Raw genomic sequence first — 12,188 nt, 5'->3', positions numbered from 1 at the left:
GATGGGAAAGTATTGAAAAGGCAGATTATATAACTAAATGGGGATCGGATACAACAAAAAAGAATAGAAAAGAGTTTTGACTTTTTCCTGATTTTGTGAGTTTTTTATTTGACTGTGTGAGTTTTTCTTTATTTCCAGAATTTGAAAGTCTAAATTCTAAGAATATGCTAATAATCTAATGAGCACATAATAGAACATTAGTCTGGTCCTCTTTGAATCTCAACTAAGTTTAAATTAGATTTCTTAGTCCTCAAATGTAAAGACCTATTGTTTTGAGGGTCGCAACAGTTGATGGGAGTCTTCTAGACTCTCTGTGATCTATTTCCTAGGATCGTAGGGGGGTTATGTATTATATTTCCATGTTTTCTTCTGTGTTTACCTGTTGGTTTGTTTCTATCTATGCCCACACAAAAGGAAGCTCTTGAACACAGTGAATATCTTCATGTATTCACCAAAGTATTAGAAACACATACCTGATATGTGATATGGATAAGGGTTGGTTCAAATAATGAAATTGCAGATTTGGTTAATGACAGAGAATGTCATGTTCAATGATTTGTCTATTATCCTGTTCTAAATCCACGCATGCAGAAAGGTGGTGTAGATCCGAACATAGATTAATGTCGCTGGATAGTTAGTTTGTATTTGGTTTCATATTCAGTTTTACATTTGAAGGTGATCAAGTTGTCTATGTATTTCAATTTCAATAAAGAAGCTGGTTGGTTTAAGTTAAAAGCAATGTTGCTACAGGAAGTTGAATGGGTTCCTATCGCACATCTGCACATTAGTGGTACTGAGAGACTAAGATAGATGTCAATCTGAGTTAAGTAGAATTATCGATCCTGATGGTGCACAAACCCATTGATGCAGACGTAGTCGAGTGATTTATTTCCTCCTAAGTTTTCCAAGGTGAGGCTCTGCATCACCTGTGACATAAATTAGAGCAAAAAACAACTATTAGATACATATTTTAGAAAAGTATACACATTGCACAAGTAAAATATAAAAAATCAGAAATTGTCAGATATTAAAAATTAAATTACTAACTTAAGTTCAAATTCATTTACCTTCAATAGCTCCAATTTTGAGTGGTTTCTAAAAAGAGATTGAGTCATGTGGTGGTTTGCGACAAACATTTGGATGTCCTCAGCCTCTTCGTAGATCATTTTGATCCACTCAATTTGATTCCCAATCTTTTGTAGCATAAGATTGAGTGAATGGACTGCACAAGGCGTTCAAAAGATATGTTGATATCGTGATTCAACCAACAAACCGGCTGCTCTACAATTCTTTGCGTTGTCCGTTATGACTTGGACAATGTTTCTTACACCCACTTGTTCAATAGCCTCAATTAGGATACCAACAATAAATGGTTGTCCTTTAATGTTGTCCTTTATTTGGACAACCTATTTGGACCACCTAGTTGTTCCCGACTCTTATTTTGAAAAGTGGTTTCTAGTGGCCCCTTTCTTTTGTGTACAAGATGGACAGATTTAGTGTCAGTGTCCGTTGCGATACTAAAGAAGGGGTGGTCTTGTACTACAACATCTGGGGGGGTTGCATTCCCTTTGCTCTTTTACTTTTACTTTTATTGCTACTAAGTTTTGTTGCCTTGAATCCTTCTCTCTCTTCTATTACCTCATGCTCTTCAATATATTTCAACACAGTTTCATTTGGTACAAGGGGCACCTTTTTTGCCAGGGCATTTCTTGACTTCTCTTCCAGTGTAACCATATAAATGACCTACCACACGATAATAAGAACTATTTCTTTCTACACCACAACCCCGACATCTCCAACGGAATGCACCACCTCTTGGAAGGGGTTTTATAATGTCTACATATTCCCATAGAGGAGAATCAAAGTCGAGTTCCATTCTTTGTTCGGTATTGCCTATTGATGAAGAGGTAGATACCATTCCTTTCCCTATGGCAAGAAATTAGATACATGTTCATAATTTATATGCAAGAAAATGACAAATTTTGGAAAAATGGAAAAAAACATATGAAGATTAAAAGAGAAATGGAACAATGAAAAAACTAGAACAAAAACAATAGCAAATGGAATAAGATCTTACCTTTTCCAGCCATTGCAAGCTTGAATATGTGTATGAATGTTGCACATACACTTGAAGAACACCAACAAATCAATCTTCATACTCCACCTTGCACAACCAGATGCTTGCTAAAAAACTTATGTGCTCTCCCTTAAGACAAAATAACCTATTTAGAAACATGAAATGACAATGAGAGGCCACAAAAGCAATTCATAACAACTTTTAGGTTTTATGGATACCAAAAAACAATTAAATCTTGCACAAAACACACTTTTCTAGCTGTCCACGGGGCCCAGTTCGCTGCGGGTTCTCACTGGGTTAGAAAATTTGTAGTTGGTTTGCCCGGGTTTGAACACAATGGTACCCACAGTGCAAAAATCGCACCTTGGTCAAACCAAGTTCAAACTAGACCCGAACTTCGAACTGGTTTGAACTTTCTTGGGTGCCGAGGGAGGACGTACCCATGCAACTTAGGAAAAGACAATGTATGCTGAAGAAGAATTTCTTAGGGGCTTTCGAGACCCTAACATTCTATGAGATGATCTTCATTGAATTCTCCTCTGTCTACAATTTTTATCTAGGGTGGCTTGAATGTCCACATCTATTTCCTTCTGAGCATTTGATCTTTGGAGGGCAGTCTCTTAGTGGTTATTAGCTAATCTACCTGTCTATTTTGGCTATGGAAAGAGGTTGGCTGAAGTCAAATACCAAGTCCTTCATCCCCTCCACTTCTACAATTTCCTCTATAAGTTTAGTACCTTCTTGTACTAAAATTTCATTTACCATTTCTTTAAGTTGTTATTCTATATACAAGACTCTTATATCATGAAGAAGATTAGATTCTGGCATCTTGTAGGGCACCATCAGAAGTTTGAAAAAGAAGCACACATACTTCGGAGTTCTATTTGCCAAGTAAGGGAGACTTATCCCACCTAATCTCACCCAGCAAAGTAGTTTCTAAATAGTGATTTTTTATGGGGATATAATGAATTATCCTTTGAGGGAGGATCGGTCAAATGATCTCTTCAAGAGGGAGAAATTGCAGGTCTTGAGTGTTATGGTAAATGGATGTTGTTGTGGTTCTATTGAACAATGGAGATGTAAGCTCCTTATATAGATTTACAGAATCAGCAAAAAATCTAACCAAAAATCATCACAAACCTATAACGGGGCTGCTCTTCCTTGGAGACAGAGACAAATACAAAGAAAAATCGGCAAACCCTCCAAACTCTGCAAATTAGCATAATGCCCCAAAACGGACTGCAAAAAGCCACGATTTTTTTAGAGAAAAATCGATGAAAACCCAGCACAATTTTTGAGGTCGAAAATTGAACAAAACTCATCATGATTTTTGAGATGAAAAATCAATCAAAACCAAACAGAATTCCAGACATGAATAATAGAATTCAAAACTTTGTTTCTGAGGAAAAACAATATAACCCAACAAATAATTTTGAGGAAAATAATAAAACACGCCAAATAATTTTTGAGGAGAAGATTATAAACCCACAAAGGAATCCCATACAACTTTGCAAATTACAGAATTAGAAATTTTTTAAGGGAAAAATTTATGAAAATCCATCAAATTTTTTTTAAGAGAATTATGAAAACCCATCAAAAAAAATTCAAGGAAAAAAATTATGAAAACCCATTCGAAAAAATTTCATACAAGGTAAAACAGCACATGCAAGCAACATACATGTACATGTAAGTACATGCAACCTTCAAAAATCAAAGACTTTTGCTCAAACCAAGAAATCACATAGTCAAAACCCTCAACTAGGCTAACAATTTTTAGAAAAAGTCTTCGAAGACAAACCACAAATTTCATAAAATCCTCTTAAAAAATTTATTTGAAAAAAATTGAAAAATAATTTTTTGGAAAATTTCCAGATCAAAAGAGGCTTGAATTTTTCTTTAAAAAATTGCCAAATTTTATGAAATCCCATCAACTAGCTCTCATACCATGTTATGGTAAATCGATGTTGTTATAGTTGTATTAAACAAAGGAGATTAAAGCTTCTTATATAGATTTACAGATAGGATGTTTCTAAAAGAAACAATCGTGATAAAGATAGAAATACAACTACCTAATAAACTAAAGACTAACTAAAATGACCATTAAAGAAACATTATAATATTCTACATTGAGGTGATGGCCATTGAAATCATTTTTCAACCTGAAGGTTGTAATCTTTAATGAGGGCATCTAGACTTCAATTCACATAAGTCCTCTCATAGGGAGCAGATTTGGTGAGCTGACTTCAACCCTGTTTTTTGAGGCGAGCTATCCTCATCTAAGTTACTAAGATGACACACCTTAACCTCCTTTGTGGCCAAATTATGAAAGACTGAATCTAAAAAGGGAGATGCATCGTCCCAAGCCACACATTCCTTCTTAAGGACAGAAGATGGGGAATAAGTGTGTTTTGGAAAATGGCATTCATTACCAAATGACGGAATTTTCAAGCCAAATGTGTTGTTTCCAAATCACATGCTTGTTTTGTATAGTGAGAATCTAACGAAAAGGTTTCCTCGCATTTAACAAAACATATATTCTGACAAGATGTTGGGTAGTTTGTAGGAAGGCCGTGTCAGGTTTCTTGAAAATCCCTAAGGAATTTCCAAAAGCTTCAACTATTTTGTAATGTCCCCGTTATAAAATAAATAATAATTTAATCTTTGTAATGGGCCGATTGATTTATTTTATCTCGAACCCATTTTTATTATGTTTTCGTAGTTTGTGTCGCCATCGGCTAACTTTGTACACCCTTGGAAAGTTTTTTCCTGACGGGTATTTAAGCACGGCTTGTAGGTAGTAGTAGGTATGCTTTGGATTATATCTCTCTGTACTACAGATTCCTGTTGGAATTTAGCATTGTTCGCCATTTTGGAAGTGAAAGATCTTCCCTATTTGGCTTGCACGGTTTCGGTGGGATTCAACCCTCACCCTATTCTGTTGGTGTCCGATTTCAGTGTGTATCTGGCAAATTTGGAGTGCTCTCATTATTTGCAAATACTGAGCAGCTAGTGAATGTTCCTCCATACTTGTGTGGGTATTAATTGGTGTTCCAAATCTACTATTTTTGCGATTGATCTAATTATATTATGTATTGTGTGTTCGAGCATCATAGTGTTTCCATCTGTGTGACATTATACGGCTATCATAATAGTCTATCCCTGATCATCGTACGTCATCATTATTTCTCTAGTGCTACCTAACTCCGTACACCTCCTGCCATTGTACGACTGTTGGTTTTCCCCTACTGTACGGCTCCTTATAACATCCGTACAACTTCTTATATTGATACTGTACAACCTGTCATAAACAACGTACGGCTATTCCCTATCCCACCATATGGGCATTCATATATCATTGTACGCCAATCATATATCACCGTATACCTATCTCCTAACATCATACGGATTGCTTCAGCCCACCGTACAGCCATTCCACATACGGCTACCCCTCATCCCACCTGTTTTTCCATCCATATGGCCACTTCAGTCAATTCCTCCATCCATATGGCCCATATTCGTAGTCTTTCTTGTTAAAAATCTAATAATCCATAGCCGTGAACATTATAGTGGTATTAGAGCTCTCGATCTTGCCAGCCTGTGGACGGTGAATGAGAGTTTATAGCCAGAAGAGGAGAAGGACGCATTTCGTTGATTGAATGGCTGACGAACGGGAACCGACGGGCACTGAACTTGTGGCACTTCTGAGGGAACTTGCCCGAAATCAAGCACAGATCACGAATATGCAACGACTCATGGAGGAAACTCTCAAGAAGTTGGCGGAGAACAAAATATCTGGAGAACAAAATGCACACAGCGCAGACTCAGTATCAAGTAAACCACACCCTCAGCCAGCACGCTCTCGACCTTCCATGCCAACTTTCCCTCCACGGACGAAAGCACATCATGGAGAGACACTACCAACTTTCAAAGAGATAAGAGAGGACTGGAGGAATGCAAACTTTGAAGAGGACATTTCCTACAAAGATTACGCACATCTGAGGATGAGATACTTGGGAGGAGGAAACAGAGGAGGATACTTTAACAATGATCTCAGGAGAAAATTGAGTAAGGTGAATCTGTCTCCATTTGACGGATTGGGTTCCATTTTAGCATAGGCGTGGGTGATGAAAGCCAATACCTACTTTCAGCTAAATCTAATGCCTGAAGAAGAAGCTATCAAATTCGCCGCATTGCACTTGGAAGGAGTTGCGCACGAATGGTGGCACCACGGCACCATCACATTACGACATGATCAAATAAAGACCTATGCGGAATTTACGGAGATTAATAGAATGATTCGATGGGAAAGACCCCGAGCTCAATTTCAAAGATCTGGCGCAACTAAGGCAAACTGGATCCGTAGATCAGTTCATTGCAAAATTTCAGAGACTTTCTGTGTCACGAATATCTCCGAAAGAAGGCGGGTCGCGCTCTTTATGGATGGACTGGCAGAACCACTGAAGGGTTGGGTGAAGGGATTCAAATTATCTACCCTGTCGGAAGCAATTAGTAAGGCACGAAGTATGGCATCGTCATCGACATCGACCTCATCCTCTCGAAGTCACTCACATTCGAAACCACCGACGTTTCCAAGAGACAATACTCCGCCCAAGAAGCCGTCATTGGATGAAATTCCCCGACAAGAACTTCGAAGGAAGAAATTGTGTTTCAATTGCAAGGGCCCTTGGGAGCCTGGCCACCGATGCCTCGGGAAGGGAAAGATCCATTACATCGAGGTAGTGTCTGATGATGAGGACGAACACGAACAGGAAGAAATGTCGGTTGAAGATGACCAACCTAACACTGACACCAACATGGCCGGTTTAAACCGTACGGAGAGGATCGTCACCTTGGTATAGCGCAGGGGATCCACTGCATTGGCTAGCAGTCTGAGGTGCACAGTTTTCCGTGTGCAGGGTACCCTTCAAGGACAAAGGGTTACAGTGATGTTGGATAGCAAGGTTACTTTGAATTTCATAAACTCATCCTTGGTAAAGCGAAGAAGTCTCCCTACAGAAGCACACGCAAGCTTTCAAGTTAAAGTAGCGGGAGGGACTTTCCTGCCCTACGCGCACCTTGTTCCTCAGCTGAGCATCACAATGGCGAATCACACGATGACGGAGGACTTTTTCATAGTGGACCTCACTGACATGAAAGTCATTCTGGGCATACAATGGATGGAGACACTTGATGAGTACACTCAAAGTTTCAAGCGGATGGACTTCACTTTTGTGGTTGACGGAAAGAACGTTGTCCTCCGAGGGATGGCAAATGAAGGTCTAAAGGAAGATTTCACGCATCGGATGGAGGCTGTCTTGAGGCATGATGACGTTGAGTGGGTTGCGCAATGTTTTATCTCGGCGGAACCTATGAAGGGGCACCGAACACCTCCACAGGATGATGAACTTCAGCATATTTTAAGTAGGCATGAAAGAGTCTTCATGGATATTCCTCCTAGCATACCACCTCATCAGGGGTTTGAACACACAATCGAGTTGGAATCAACCACACCGTACTGCCACCCCGAGAAATTCAAGGATGAGATCGAGCGGACAATTCAAGAAATGCTTGAGAAAGGATGGATCCAACCCAGTTCTAGCTCGTTCGTGTCCTCGGTGGTGTTGGTCAAAAAGGACGAAACTATGCGCACGTGTGTGGACTATCGCGCGCTAAACCAAAGGATAATAAAGAATAGGTATCCCATCCCATGGATAGATGAGCTGCTGGATGAACTACATGGCGTGGTCTATTTTTCGAAAATAGATCTCCATTCCGGATACCATCAGATCCGAATGAGGGAAGATGTGGAGAAAACAGCTTTCCGCTGCCACTACAGACATTATGAGTTCCTGGTCATGCCGTTCGAATTGACCAACACACCTGCTACATTTCAATCATGCATGAACCACATCTTCAACAAACAGTTGCGTAAGTATCTATTGGTATTTTTTGATGATCTTCTTATTTATAGCAGGACATGGGAGGAGCACCTGAAGCATCTGAATGAAGTTCTAAGTATCATGGAGGAACAGTCCAGGTTTGCCAAGCAGTCCAAATGTGAGTTTGGTATGACAGAGATATTGTACTTGGGTCATGTTGTCAGTAAATACGGGGTTCAAGTGCATCAGGAGAAGATTCAGGCAATCCTCGACTGGCCTCCCCAAAAATCACTCATGGATCTGCGAGGGTTCTTCAGATTGTGCAGTTACTACAGGAGATTTGCCAAAAGATTTTCTCAACTTAGCGCACCTTTAACAGATCTAACGAAGAAAGAGGCTTTCCGGTGGAACGAAGAAGCACAACTCACCTTAAATAAGCTAAAAGAGGCCATGAGCACGTGCCTACTTCTTGCACTGCTTGACTTCACCCAATCGTTCATTCTAGAATGCGACGCATCGGAGGAAGGCATTGGAGTGGTTCTGATGCAGGATAGACACCCCATCGCCTATGAGAGCAGGAAGCTTACACCAGCAGAATGCCTATATTCTATTTACGACAAAGAAATGTTGGCCATTCGTACGTGCACTAACCAAGTTTCGGCAGTATCTGGTTGGTGCTAAGTTTGTCATCCGTACGGATCACAACAGTCTTAGATATTTCCTGAAGCAGCAGGACTTGAACGAACGGCAACAAAAATGGGTAAGCAAAGTTCAGTCTTTTGATTTTGACATTGAATATGTAAAAGGGAAGAACAATGTTGTTGCAAATGCTTTGTCCAGAAATCCCACCATCTGCTTGCTAGACCAGATCTTAGCTGACTGGAAGGCACAACTGTTGGTAGAATATTCCAAGAATACATTTGCTTGTGAGATAATGGATGGTCACATCCACGATGATCGATACAGGGTAGTGGATGATATCATCTATTATAAAGATCAGATATACCTAGTGCCAGAATCCAAACTGAAGCAGAAAATCCTGAAGGAAGTGCACAACTCCCCACTGGCTAGACATCCCGGCTTCCTTAAAACTTACAAAAGTATTCGAGAGAGATTTTCATGGAAGGGACTGAAAGGGGACGTGTTGCAACATGTGAGAGAATGTACGATTTGCCAACAGAACAAGTCCAAACACACTCTTCCTGCCGGACTTTTATAGCCCTTGCCGATTCCCGAACACAAGTGGGAAAGTATATCAATGGACTTCATAATAGGTCTTCCCAAGGTGCATAGAAAGGACTGTATCTACGTGGTGGTTAACAGATTGACAAAGTATGCACACTTCTTCGCCATCCCCTCGGATCTTCAGGCTGCACAAGTCGCCGTCTTTTTTTTAGAGAGAAGTCTTTCACCTGCACGGGTTACCCCGAAACATCGTCAGTGATTGGGATGGACGATTCGTTAGTATTTTCTAGACAAAATTGTTTCGGATGGCAGGGACAGATTTATCATCGAGCACGAGTTACCACCCGCAGACAGACGGCCAAACTGAGATTGTGAACAAATGGCTCGAAGGCTACCTTCGGAACTATGTCTCGGCACAACAACGCGCGTGGATCAACTGGATCCATCTTGGGGAGTATTGCTACAATACGACATATCACATGTCTACCGGGATGGTGCCATTCAAAGCTCTATATGGGCACGAACCCCTCTCCTTCATCAACACAATTATGGGTGACAGTCGCACTCCAAGGGTGAAGGAATGGTTTCAGGAGGGGCAGGACATACTAAGGGGCTTGAAAGAGAACCTGCAGTAGGCACAAAATCGACAGAAGGTGTACGCCCACAGACACCGGATAGAAAGGAGTTTTGGAGTAGGGTATCTAGTCTATCTCCGGCTTTAGCGATACCGACAGTCATCATTAAAAGGAGCAAGTAAGAAGAAATTGAAGCCATGCTTTTATGGTCCCTATTGTGTGATCCGTCGCATTTGTGAGGTAGCGTATGAACCGGAACTTCCGGAAGGTAGCTGCATTCACAATGTCTTTCATGTTTCCTGTCCGAAGAAGGTTATAGGGCAAAACGTCACCATCACTACCGACCTTCCGCCACTCAACGAGGAAGGGAAGCTCAATCTGGAACCTGCTAAGATTCTCGAAGTGCGTGAAAAGGTCCTACAGCACCACACTGTGAAGGAATACTTGGTACACTATGACACCTACCGCTGGACGACGCAACATGGGAAGGCGAGCACATCCTCTAGCACTCGGCATTACACTTGAGGAAAAGCAAATTTTGGGACGGGAGGACTGTAATGTCCTCGTTATAAAATAAATAATAATTTAATCTTTGTAACGGGCCAATTGATTTATTTTATCTCGGACCCATTTTTATTATATTTTCGTAGTTTGTGTCTCCGTTGGCTAACTTTATACACCCTCGAAAAGTTTTTTCTCGACAGGTATTTAAGCACGGCTTATAGGTAGTAGTAGGTATGCTTTGGAGTATCTCTCTGTACTACAGATTCCTGTTGGAGATCAGCATTGTTCGCCATTTCGGAAGTGAAAGATCTTCCCTATTTAGCTTGCACAGTTTCAGTGGGATTCAACCCTCACCCTATTCCATTGGTGTTCGATTTCGGTGTGTATCTGGCAAATTTGGAGTGCTCTCATTATTTACAAATACTTACCAGCTAGTGAATGTTCCTCCATACTTGTGCGGGTATTAATTGGTATTCCAAATCTACTGTTTTTGCCATTGATCTAATTTTATTCAATATTGTGTGTTCGAGCATCATTGTGTTCCCATCTGTGTGACAATATATGGCTATCATAATAGTCTATCCCTGATCATCATACGGCATCATTATGTCTCCAGTGCTGCCTACCTCCATACACCTCTTGCCACCGTACGACTGTTGGTTTCCCCCTACTGTACGGCTTCTTATATTGATACTGTACGGCCTGTCATAAACAGCGTACTGCTATTCCCTATCCCACCGTACGGGCCTTCATATATCACCATACGCCTATCTCCTATGTAATATCCCCGCTGGATTCCCAACAGGCGAGTTGCAAGTGATCCTAAATAGTTATACGGCGATCAGCAATTTGCAGGGGAGGGATGTACAGCTTAAGGAAACAGGACCGTGCAGTGAGCTACAATGCCCGTACAAATAGTGCAAGGAATCAACATCCGTACGGCGTGGATTATGGGCGTACAGTGAACATGAGAAACCGTACGGTGAAGGGAATATGGCTGGCGTACGGATATTTTAGAGGCCGTAAGGCATGTGAGAAGACAATACGCTAAGTTGGCCGTGCAGTGATCACAACTTGACGTATGGTTTATTAAAAGACAAGATGGTGGCTACTGGAGGATAAAAAGGGTCGTACAGAGGTGGAGATCAGTAGAATGTGAGCCAATTTTTGCATAAACACAGGAAGAGAAAGGGACGATGAGGGGTGTAATGCAGAAGTAGCTGTACTGGCCGTACAAAACAAATTAGAGGAAATATAATGGCGTACACGAGGATGGAAAAAAAAAACACAAGTGCAAAAGTAATACACAAAAATATGTAGACGCTAAGCCAAGAGACTCACCAACAGAAACAGAGATATATGATTATGCCTTCAAATTGCCAGATACAGATCAAAATGAACACCAACGGAATAGGGTGAGGGTTGAAACCCACCGAAACCGTGCAAGCCAAATAGGGAAGGTCTTTCACTTCCGAAATGACGAACAATGTCGAACTCCAACAGGAATCCGCAGTACAAAAAGATATAATCCAAGCATGCCTACGAACTGACTACAAGCCACGCTTAAATACCCATTGGGAAAAGCTTTTTGAGATTGTACAAAAGTTAGCTGACGGTGACACAAACTATGAAAACTAAATAAAATGGGTCCGAGATAAAATAAATCAATCGGCCCATTACAAAGATTAAATGAGTACATTTATTTTATGACGAGGACATTACAATCCTCCCGTCCCAAAATTTGCTTGTCCTCAAGCAAGTGCAGTGTCCGATGCTGGAGGATGTGTTCGCCTTCCCATGTTGCGTCGTCCAGCAGTAAATGTCGCCAATGTACCAAGTACTCCCTCGCGGTGCAGTTCCGCAGGACCTTTTCACGCACTTCGAGAATCTCAATCGGTTCCAGAATGAGCTTTCCTTCCTCATTGAGTGGCGGAAGGTCGGTAGTGACTCTGACGTTTTGCCCTATAG

At 41.0% G+C, this 12,188-nt stretch overlaps 1 protein-coding gene across 5 annotated transcripts in view; it reads right to left on the bottom strand.

The window, feature by feature from the left end:
• The window catches only part of PDE327 (FAD/NAD(P)-binding oxidoreductase family protein), a 299,756-nt gene that overhangs the window by 238,003 nt on the left and 49,565 nt on the right, over positions 1–12,188 (bottom strand). The gene's annotated exons all lie outside the window — the stretch shown is intronic.

The sequence above is a fragment of the Cupressus sempervirens genome, chromosome 3 (assembly GCF_028749045.1).
Source record: "Cupressus sempervirens isolate cs-2001-9-10 chromosome 3, ASM2874904v1, whole genome shotgun sequence".
Lineage (NCBI taxonomy): Eukaryota > Viridiplantae > Streptophyta > Pinopsida > Cupressales > Cupressaceae > Cupressus > Cupressus sempervirens.
This window is presented reverse-complemented; position numbering and strand designations above follow the sequence as displayed.